The sequence below is a fragment of the Oncorhynchus clarkii genome, chromosome 24 (genome assembly GCF_045791955.1).
Source record: "Oncorhynchus clarkii lewisi isolate Uvic-CL-2024 chromosome 24, UVic_Ocla_1.0, whole genome shotgun sequence".
NCBI classification, from domain to species: Eukaryota; Metazoa; Chordata; class Actinopteri; order Salmoniformes; family Salmonidae; genus Oncorhynchus; species Oncorhynchus clarkii.
The window spans coordinates 16,550,825-16,562,974 of record NC_092170.1 but is presented as its reverse complement, the minus strand read 5'-3'; the positions used below and the strand labels follow the sequence as shown (position 1 = coordinate 16,562,974).

The 12,150-nt window shown below is 42.5% G+C and overlaps 1 pseudogene; it reads right to left on the bottom strand.

Moving 5' to 3' along the window:
- The window catches only part of LOC139382206 (Fanconi anemia group J protein homolog), a 58,957-nt pseudogene extending 47,579 nt beyond the window's left edge, over positions 1-11,378 (bottom strand).
- Positions 11,379-12,150: the final 772 nt, after the last annotated feature.

The following is a 12,150-nucleotide window of genomic DNA, read 5'->3' as shown; positions in this document are numbered from 1 at the left end:
TCCCTACCCGAAGGATGAGGACTCTCATCCAAACTCTGTCGACCGCCTGACTGGGCAGGATGGGCGGAGAAAAGGTCTACCCATCAAAGCACCAAGGAGTGATGTCCTGATTTACTGTTTCCACGGTTACAAAGCCATTAATCTTCATGACCATTCAAATAATTATATATTTATCTGTAATTTCCTGATTTATAAACCCATCAATGTATTTTTAGTCCTAGGCTACATCCCAAATTGCACCCTATTGCCTATTTAGTGCACTACTTTTGACCAGCCCTATAGGCTATATGCACTATAGTACATAGGGAACAGGGTGGCTTTAGGGACACAGACCTGGCCTGATTTCAGTGTTTGTTCATGTGGCCTTGACTGTATCATAACAGATCTGTGTGTCTATATACACCATCTGGGTATGACTAATACTGAAACATGACATGCTGACGTTAGGCCTTCCCCTGGCCCAGTCTCTCTTTATTAGAGATAGCTACATCCCAAATGACACTATATGTGGTGCATTACTTTTGCACTACCTTTGACCAAGGCTCTACTCAAAAGTAATGCACTATATACAGAAGGGGATAGGCTGCCATTTGGGACAGAACTTTACTATACCTCCTACTCCACCCTAGTACCTCTCTTCCTGGCTACTCCCTGCTTTACCAACACTTTACAGTTGTCGTGTTCGGTTCCTAAACTCGTTCGAAGAATGGGATTTTCTTACTCAGTACAATGTTGCATGTAATGTCAAAAGCATGACTTTTCACAATATGAAATATCGAAGGTCAGGAAGGGCTCATAGGGCTTTGGTCAAAAGTAGTAGGGAATAGGGTGCCATTTGGGATGCAGATGTTGATTTGAAGGATAAATAAAAATATAGACAACAGAGCTGCTCGGATGTTCTGTTCTGTTGCATTGTACAACTCATGGCAGGCCCTGGTCACATAGTATATTCCTGAGAGTCACACAGTATATAGAATCACATTTTTGTAGTGCAAAAGAGCACACATCTGTGCAAAAGTACTGTAAACCATACTATAATCTGGCAGCGAGATTTCATTTGAAACTTTTCTTTGGAAATGTGCAATAATAGGTCTATGAATTGTTCAGTTTACAAAACTAGTTAAACAATCGCACACTTGGTGAAGAAAAGTGTTGAATTAAATCACACTGCCAGTTTACTTTGAGTTTTACGGAAGTTTTTGCACAGATTTGAACTATTCAGCAGCATGAAAATGTCTGGCAGTAGAGGTCTGATGCATTGAGGCCATGCAGCTGTAAGGCCACAGAGAGGCTACGTCGTGCAGCGGAAGACTATGGCCCACTAACATTAAACAAGAGAGACATTGAGGCCCCAATAAGAATCATTTATTTTCATAGGATTTATAGAATATAAATGTCGTCCATTCAGGTCATGTAGCTATGTGCCACAGAGGAAGCACTTTAATAGAACTCAGACAACATTTTCATTTTCCTGGATGTTGTCTTTGGCTACAGTGTGTGGTAAATGGCACCCTATTGCCTATATAGTGCACTACCTTAGACCAAGCTATGGGTCCTGGTCAAAAGTAGTGCACTACATAGTGAATAGGGTGCCATTTGGGACACATTCTTTGTCCTTGCCCTCAGTTGGGATCAAACCAGAGGCTAGTGGGGCGATTTATTTTCCAAGGTAACATGAGCAGTATTTTGGTTAGGCTCCATCAGGGACAGGAGCAATTACAACTATATTACCCAACGACAGCTTTAAGGACTGATTTCTTTGCCATGTTTAAAGCAAGGAAAATTGATTACTGCTTATTGTTGTGGAAATGGGGACATTGTTATTTATATTTGTGGTGTCAATTGCTCATGAGGTGCTGTCACCTGGAGAGACAGAGAGCGGGAGAAAGAGAGCAGGAGAGAGAGGACAGAAAGAGACTAAGATAATTATGGAGAAGATTACCTTTACCTGCCAACTAGTCTGTATAAGGCCTCCAGTCTCTCTGCAATCTCTACATCACCTCCAGACAACTTTACCATCTGTAGCTTCCTTCACCCTACCCTGCTGGATTCAGAGACTTAGACTTTCAGTCCCACAGTTTACTATAGAATACTATAGTACTTACTATATAATACTAAACATAATATACTCCACACGGTAGTATACCTCGATCATGTTTAGAACTTACTATATAATTTTTAAGTATACTGCAGATACTGTACTACACATTGTAGTATGTATCCCTTGATCATGTTTAGTACTTACTATATAATTTTGAAGTATACTGCAGATACTGTACTACACATTGTAGTATGTATCCCTTGATCATGTTTAGTACTTACTATAAAATGATGTGGTATACTCTAGAATACTATAGTAAATACTATTGTAACGTCCGCAAAAACACTACTGTTTTTAAACTATATTAATACCATAGTATTAATTTGCATATACCCCACCCATTCTCCTCCCCGTATCTCAATTTGTGCCACCCATGAGTGAGAAACCTACATGCCAAAATAGACCATATGCTGTGTTCCCTACAGGTTATAGAAACGAGCAGAAATTCTGGACTATCCAGTCAGACTCCAGTCCTACCAAAAAGGGCTCTGAAAGGGTTCTTTGGCTGTCCTGATAGGATAACCTTTGGTTCTAGATAGCAACTTTTTTTCTAAGAGTGTACTGGTTATAGAAAATTTGCTCTTTTAGTATTTGTCCAGTAGGTTTCCTCAAGGAGGAACAAAAACACTATAGTAAATACTTCTGTATACTACGGTCATGTTCACAAAAACACTACATTGAATGCTATAGTATATAAATATATACCATATTATAGTAGAACATTTTTTCATGTGGGGTATGTGTGTTCGCTAGTGTGCACATTCATATCCCTGTTGGAGAACATCAGTAAAGGAACAAACATAGAAAGAAACGGGTTTTTCATGTATTTGATGACACATTTAGATGAACTAACCACGGACAGAGCTCTTCATTCCCAGAAGCCTTTGGAGTGGTTTGTTTTGATCCTGTTGAGTGGGAGGGACACCATCTGTCTATGCTCCAGGATTGGACCACAGCAGAGGGAGGAAATGGGTACTGGTACGTAGGGTGTGTGACCATGCATGCGTGTGTGTGCATGTGGTTTCACACACACTCACACCACAGAGAATGAAGCTTCTAAAGGATTTAGGGAGAGAAGTTTGCCCCTTGTGTTTTCAAAGGCAGAATGGTGGGGACCGGGCATCAATCCTCCCAACACATATATGAAGGATGGCTGATTTACTGTCTATACTGCTTACACATTGCAGGCCTACATTGTAGCTCAGGAACATTGAACACATCGTTGTTGTTTTTTTGAATGAACTGGAATTAAATGCAAGTGTAATTTCTCCTTGGTATTTGACTCTGGGATTAAATCAGTCAACCACACAGACATTGGTTCAAAAATGAGCTGGGTTAATTGAGCTTGCCTGGCATAATGGAACCAATACAATAGTCATAGTCAATGGAGAAGTGCAAACTCTGCCCACTTGGTACCCCATGCAGGCTAAAGCAGGGCTAAAAGTAGCTGAAAGAATGCAAATAGTATTTGAACCCACCTGAACCCATGCAGGTCTGAAGCAGGGCCGTTGTCCCCAGCTGCTCAGTAAAGAGCTATTTATCATTTCTGACCATTCACTCCTTTCACCTCCTCTGTTTCTCATTATGTTAATGTGCGGCCATGACCATGCGTGTCTCCTAAATGGCACCCTATTGCCTAAAAAGTGCACTATATTGTGCACCTCGTGGGCCCTGGTCAAAGAGGTACACTATATAGGGAATAGGGTGCCATTTGGGATGCACCCCGTGTGTGTCACATGACCTGAAAAACAATGTGTTGGTTGGTGAGGTTAGGAAAACAACCACTCTAGAGTCCTGATATGTGTGTCTTCTCCCCCTTCCGGCCAGGGACGCAGAAATCTACATGGGCATTTCTAACACATCGGACCATTTCTTTACTTGCAGCTCCCATTACTAGCCAAATAATGATCAATCTGTTTAAAAAAATACATTTAAACTTGCTCACTGGGCTAAAGATGTACCATCCCATATGGCATTTACCATATGAAATATAGTTGTTGTTCTGCACAATCATATGGGCCAAGTCATGAGGTTAACCACAACCTTATTTACATCTGACTTCTTCCCATTGTTTGCAAAGTATGGAATCAAACCAGGCCTCTCCTAAAACACTCAGAGTGACAAGGTCCTATAGGGTGAGATCAGTTCAGGGCAATCTCTAATCTCTAATGCCCTACAGATGTAGGATCTTAATTTGAGCCAGTTTGCTACAGCAGGAAAATAATCCTGCAGCAACAGGAAATGTGAATTGTTGTGTGGATTATAAATAATGGAAATGTTTGTAGGGGTTGATAAAACATGTTGTTAGGGCAAATCAAGAAATGACATACTTTAAAAGCCTTTTAAAAACTCAAATGCACTATAAGTTTGCATTTCCTGCTTTGCAGGAAAATTCTCAGCAACAAAAGAGTGATGAAATTACGATTCTACATCTGTATCCTGATTGCCACTAGACTACATATAACCTCTGGACTGTGTAGTATGAGGCACATTGATGCATTCAACTATATAGTCAAATAATTAGCACTATTCTGGGGTGTTATGGTTAGTAGTGACGGGAAGTTCAGCTCTATTTACTGACTCTGATCTTTTTGACTTGTTCAGTCCAAAGAACAAATATTTAGACTAATTTTGTTCATTTGAGTCAGTAATGCCCAGAGCACGCAGGATCCCCTACCGGCTAACGATTAACCGAAAACTGGAAAGAGTCATGATTCTACAAGCCTCTTGTTCACGTAGTTCACCAGGGGGCTTATTAGAGCTTTCATTTGTGACTGAGACTTGTAAAAGTGAGCTTTAAACAATATACATTTGCTGATTGCTAGGCATGGATATAAGATTATTTCTTGATACATTAGAAACGAGGTCTAGTTGTGGCTGCAAACCGAACTAGATTGTGAACGACTCTTGGCCTAATGTGTCGTTTGACTGCCGTTGGCTGACTAAACTCCACTCCATGTTGAAGGAAGTTTCTGATGAACTCCACCAACGGACTGGAGCAGAGACCAGGCTTTGTGGAATTCTAGACTAGCTAGACTGCCGTGAGGGTGATAAGCACAATAGTGGTTTGCAAAGTGTAGCATCCCCAAATGGTTAATTCTCAAGTTTGATGAGCAGAGGCAGTGAATGTGGTCACACTTTAGATAGTCAATCTGTAGATGCTCTAATGACAGTCATACTATCAACAAACAAATCTGTTGATAAGCAACTGCTTGCAGTTAGGCTAATGTTTAGAATAAGGTTAACGTTTAGGTTTAGAGCCAGGGTTAGGGTAAGTTAGGGTTAAGTCTAGAGTTTGGATAAGGGTTAAGGTTAGTGTAAGGGTTAGGGCTAGGGTTAGGGTTAGGGTTAGTAGATAGTTGCAATGTTATTGATAGTCTGTAGCTAGTCTGTAGAGTATCTACAGATGGACTATCCAAATCAAGTGTAAGCTTGTATGTTTTGGTTCTACAAAGCTGTGTCCATCATAACATTCATTAATAATTCATTGCATTAATTATTGCACCATGCAATCAATTATCAGTTCTCAACATGTGTTCAGATCTGCTCTGCATGATACATTTTCCTGCACACACATGATAGACAGCTGTTGGTCGGAGCACGTCTCTGAAGCCACTGAGCCGGAGGAGCGTGTATCAAACAAACTACCAAAATGAATGAGTCAGCAGGTCAAATTAACGACGAATGAGTCACTCGAAAGAACAAATCAACAAATCATGACTCTCGAGTCAGTCAAAAGAGTCAGTCAAAAAGAACAAATCATTTGTGAACTGCACATCACTAATGCTTAGGGCCCAGTGTTTTCCCTGACTACGAATATCCTGGGCAGGAAAAACTCTGGGCCCTAGTCCAGCAGATGATCCTGAGTGCATAGCGTTATCCTCTTCTTTCCTCAGCACAATGCATATGAACATATATCACAAACACTAGCTGAGCACCACTTGTGAGGCCTGAATGTGGGTTGGTAGTGAGCGCAATACTGTCTGGAGATCCCCTTGTCTGAATGACTGTAGGTTATGTAGGTCTGTCTGTCTGTCTGTCTGTCTGTCTGTCTGTCTGTCTGTCTGTCTGTCTGTCTGTCTGTCTGTCTGTCTGTCTGTCTGTCTCTAAAGATTAAAGCATGGGTCCAAACAAAGGTGCATCTGAAGTTTCCTATTCCCTACATAGTGCACTATGTAGGGAATAGGGTGCAATTTGGGACGCAGAATGACATCATAGGCCAAATAATGGGTGTTCATTACCATTACCATGCCAACTCCTGTTGTCATGACTTTGTGATTGCTGAAGGACTGAGAACTCAGAACTTTCCAGACTCTGTGAAGCGACAACTTTTCAAAGTAATGAGATTAGCGCCATCGTTTTCTCTCTGTTCTCTCTGTTTTGGTCCCTGGCAAAGAAATATTTACTTGAACAATTGAATTGTTTTGCTAGGGAATTCCTGAGCCCGTCCGTGAAAGGGGGCTTCATTCTACTGCTAGACTGCTAGACAACAGAATACATTCCAGGAGGAGAATTAAAGAGATCTGCATCAGAATCGTACTCAGACTCAGAACAAAGTCCCTGGAACGTTAGTGTCAGAATATATGGATATTTGATTAATGGTTGATAAATTACCACCAAAGCTTAAATCCTTTGACTAAAAGCATAATTTGACTAGCCTGAAGGCAAATCTGTTTATTTTTAATCATGAAACTCCCTGTCACTCATTGTTATGCCAAACATGGATTGACAATGACAGCAATGGAGTTGGTAAGAGCACAAACAGATCTGGGACCAGGTTATCATTTTACTAAGAGTATGATTTGACTGGACAAGTTGGAGGAGCCTGTTTGGAATTGATCCTGGTGGCCTGAATGACTGTCTGTTTTCTGCATCTAAAACCCCCCACAGCCAGTCTGTCTGCCTCTAGGTGCATCACATTATAGCCGCTTCCCTGGACGAGAGAAATTGTTTCCCAGTTCCCACTGATACAGTAGTTAGATATCCTCATCCTTGGCGAGGTTCGTACTGTACGGATGGATAGTGTAGCGGCTCTGCCAGTCCGTGCTGCTGCTGCCAAAGGGAGGGTGCTGACTGAGTGTGAAGAATCAGACCTCTGCAGACAGATGGATGTGCTCACTACAGATGAAGGCTTTATCCCAAATGGCACCCTATTCCCTAAATAGTCTACTACATTTAAGTAGTACCCAAAGGGCTCTTGTCAAAAGTAGTGCACTATTAGGAATATAGGCATTGGTCAAAATGATGTGCACTATATAGGGAATGCGGTGCCATTTTGGAAGACTGGAGGAGGGTGTGTGTTTGGGGGATGGGGAGGAGGGGGTTGGCACAAAGACCCAAGGCAATTTCCTGGCCTTCAGCCACCTGCAGTCTCCCGTGGATACGGATGGTAGCAGCCCAGGGTCGCAGACGCCACCAGGACACTACCTGGGGAAGAGACATAGACAGAGGTACAAAACAAGGACAGGAGATAGAGCTTGTTTTTTGTCATTGTAAGTTAACTTCTAATAGTTTCTGAGAATAATAGCATGGTCCAGTAGTACATAGCCAATACATTACATTGTATGGTGGTAGGTGTCACTGATAGATCCAGAGAAGGAATTCAACACATTGCACACACTATCATTAACAGGTAAATGAGGGAGTAGGATAAAGATCAAACTTTGCGAGGGGAAATGGGGAACACTGTATGTCTGGAGGGAAGCAGAATAAAGGGCAGAACACAGCAGCTGACACAGTGTTTATTTATATAGCACTTTATGTCTTGTATAAACAGGGAGAGGGTGTTTGATGCATGCATTTTGATACTGCAGTCTATACTCTTTGTGTGTGTGTGTGTGTGTGTGTGTGTGTGTGTGTGTGTGTGTGTGTGTGTGTGTGTGTGTGTGTGATCACCATATCACCCTAACTGTAAGTCAACCGTGACTTGGCTCACTGCGAGGAACCAATAATCTCCCTTTTTTCTCCATCCCATAATAGCAGATAATACAAGCAATGAAGTTAGTTGGATTGCTGACATCACAGAGCTGTGGCCCCAAAGAGGGTGTGTCGCTGTGAACCACGGTAGAAAGAAGAGACAGACAGACAGACAGACAGACAGACAGACAGACAGACAGACAGACAGACAGACAGACAGACAGACAGACAGACAGACAGACAGACAGACAGACAGACAGAAAGGAGAGACAGACATCATTTCATGTCCTCCTCTGCTACAGTGGGCTGAAGAGACATATTTAGTTTGCCCAGGGCAGACTCAGACAAACATTATGGATGTGTCCCAAATGGCACCCTGAACCCTGTTCCCTATATAGTATATATAGATATATACTTTTGATAAGGTACTATTTTGGACTTAACCTATGACTCATATGATGATGGACTGCTTGTCTTTTTATCCTCTGAGGTTAACCACTCTTCAGGGTAGGAGGAGGGCCTCTAGCTCTAAAGGAGAAGAAGAAGAAGAAGAATAGACTTGAGGCCACTGTTAGTAAGAGATCAGACTTCTCAAAAATAGCCAAACAAAACCAATTGGTGTAGTCGTCTCTAAAGAAATCCTGTTTCTGTCTGTGCCCTCCTTTCCCCTATTACCCCACTCTCAAACCCTACACACACATACGCAAAGCAAGCAAGCAGGCACACATGCACACACACATGCAGGCACACAGGCATGCACCCACACACACACGCAACCACATGCAAACACACACACATACAGACACACACACACACACACACACACACACACACACACACACACACACACACACACACACACACACACACACACACACACACACACACACACACACACACACACACACACACACACACACACACACACACACACACACACACACACATCACACACATAAGTCCACTGATCATGCCAAATGTACCTGCTCTGGAAGTTTACATCACAAACGTGCCGTGCTTCATTTTCCTCTATTAAAGATCTGATTTCTATCCTATAGCCCCGCCGTGTGTGTGACGTGTTTATATTTCACACCACAACATAGAGATGAAAGTATTTATCCACACAACCTGCCACACCAATACGTCTGAATGTACGTCCCAAATGTCACCCTAGTACACTACTTTTACCTACTGAATATAGTGTTATTTGAGACACAGAACACACATGGTTCTCACAGCTATTAAGAGAACAATAACAGACCCAGGCTCAGGTTACCTCATAACCAACAGTATTCTAGGGGGAACCAACCGTCCACCCCCTGCTTCTGCTTCATGTTTCGTCAAACAAAATCCCACACACACACCACGGTACCCCAATAGAGAGGACGGGGGCCCTCAACATCAGTGGGATCAGGAACTAAATCTCGAAACCTGGACTGGGACTTCTCAACTTCTTACCGTAATATAGTGCTGTAGCTAGTCACTGGACTGGAGGAGATGAGAAGGGAGGCTAATCAGAACACACTCATAAACCCACAGCTTTCAGTGTCTGTGTTCCAAGTGGCACCCTATGAGTCCTGGCCAAAAGTAGTGCACTACATATATACAGAATGCAGTCCCATTTGGGACCACAGCCACTGAAAGCGGTGGGTTTATGAGTGTGTTCTGACTAGTGTGTGTGCATGTGCAGCCATAGTGTTTATAGGCCAGTTTAATGAACCTGAGAAACAATGAGAAACAAATCCCCAACATGGAGAGACTGGCTGACCCACCAACTCTATGGACCAATGAACTTGCTATAGTTAACCACAGGAAACATGGAGTCATGTTTGTGGATTGTTTGTGGATTGTGTAAATATATGTCCGTTTGTGTACAGCCAGGTGTATGGGGGTTATAACAGAGATAGTCAACAACCTTCTCTGGTTGTAGTTTTGATGGAGAACCAGAGAGTGCCATGTGTTATGTTCATGTAGACCCGAATCCAAACGTCCCAAATGACACCCTATTCCCTATTTTGCACACTACCGTTGATTCCTTGGCTTTGGTCAAAAGTAGTGCACTACATAGGGAATAGGGTGCATTGTGGGACGCAGGCACTGAACATGTTTCTAAATCTGGAATGTGCTGAAAACTGCTGTTTGCTAGACCTGTTTTATAGTCATGTTTGGTACTACCCCAAAACACAGAATTGTTTATATATAGCAGGATATAATGTCAAACAACCCAACAACAAACAGATTTAAAAATACATTATAATTGGGTCTTTTCACGCACGGTTTGCTCTAATACAGTCAGTATTTGTTAGCCGGTTCATTTTCATAAAATGTTTGTATTTAGATTTTTTTCCTACTGAACACAATTTAATATATTCCATTGTGTACTGTGAGCACTGGTTGTGTCCCAACTGGCATCCTAATACCTATATAACACACTACTTTGGGCCCTGGTCAAGAGTAGTGCACCAAATAGGGCATAAGGTGCCATTTGGGACACAGGCATTGCTAGATACACTGCTCCAACAGTGCCTGCTCTGTTTCACAGTAAACCCAGTTGACAGAGAAAGGCTGCATGTCTCTGTATAGTTCTGCCAAGCGCAGGTTTCCAATATGTGATGATGATCACAACAATCTTTGTTCTATTATCTGCTCATACCCCTCTCAAATATAAATATGAGATGACTCAAAGCAACACTCTGTTTGTGGGTTTGTTATGAGGACAGTGATATGTACACAAGACAGACTCCAGTTGCCTCCCAAATGGCCCCCTTTTCACTATAAAGGGAATACGATACCATTTGGAAAGTAGCCCCCATCTCGTTTTACTGCCCAGTCTGAAATCAGGGCTGGTCTGCTCCATGCTATTTCCGCACTTTTATGACTCTCTCTACCAAGCAACCTGTCATACACTTATTAAAGCTACAGTTTGCAATTAGTACATCCATTTTTTTTTACTTTTAAATGTACCCCCCCCAAAGGTGCGGACTCCCGGCCCCAAACCTAAACTACTGTCGCCGGACGCTCGGGACTGGGTACTGTCGCCGGACGCTCGGGACTGGGTACTGTCGCCGGACGCTCGGGACTGGGTACTGTCGCCGGACGCTCGGGACTGGGTACTGTCGCCTGGACGCTCGGGACTGGGTACTGTCGCCGGACGCTCGGGACTGGGTACTGTACTCTCGGGCTTCCGTGCTAGCCGTGTACCTTCATATCGTCGCTGTTCCTCTATTCTCCTGTATTTCTCCTCGTAGTATCGCCGTTCTGCTTTCGCTGCCTCTAACTCCTCCTTAGGATGGCAATACTCTCCCGGCTGTGTCCAGGGTCCTGCTCCATCTAATATCTCCTCCCAGGTCCATTTCCCCATTGAGCTTTGTTCCTCCTTTTCACGCTGCTTGTTCCTGGTTTGGTGGGTTATTCTGTTACGGTCGTCGTAATGAGGAGACCAAAGCGCAGCGTGATATGAATACATTCTTCTTTAATAAACGAAGAACACTTAAACAAACAAAACAACAACACAAATGTGGAGCTATGATAAACCGAGTGCTGACATGCAACTACACATAGACAATAACCCACAAAAACCTAAATGTAAAATATCAACCTAAATAGGATCCCCAATCAGAGACAATGATAAACAGCTGTCTCTGATTGGGAACCAATTCAGGCCACCATAGACCTACATATACCTAGACATATCAAAACCCCATAGATATACAAAAAAACCTAGACAAGACAAAAACACACATACCACCCTCATCACACCCTGACCTGACCAAAATAATAAAGAAAACAAAGATAACTAAGGTCATGGCGTGACAAAATGAATGATATGTAGAGGTTGATTGTTGAAGAATATCAGCTAAACTATACATGCCTCATGAGCTTCGTTCAACTGTTTTACCTAATCAGAGCTCAAAATAAAAGCTTATTTTGCAATTGTAAACAAACACTGTACAGCTTTAAAACATGCTTAAGACAATCATTTTGATATGATGACTGTCAGTCCTAGCATCCATAGCTCTGTCTAGAAACTTGAGAGGGGTTACATTGCCTGCATTTCTGCATCCCTCAGCCGTTTACCAAAATAAGTTTCAGTGCCACCAGGTTTGTTGGTTTCAGACTGCAGTCTTAGTTTT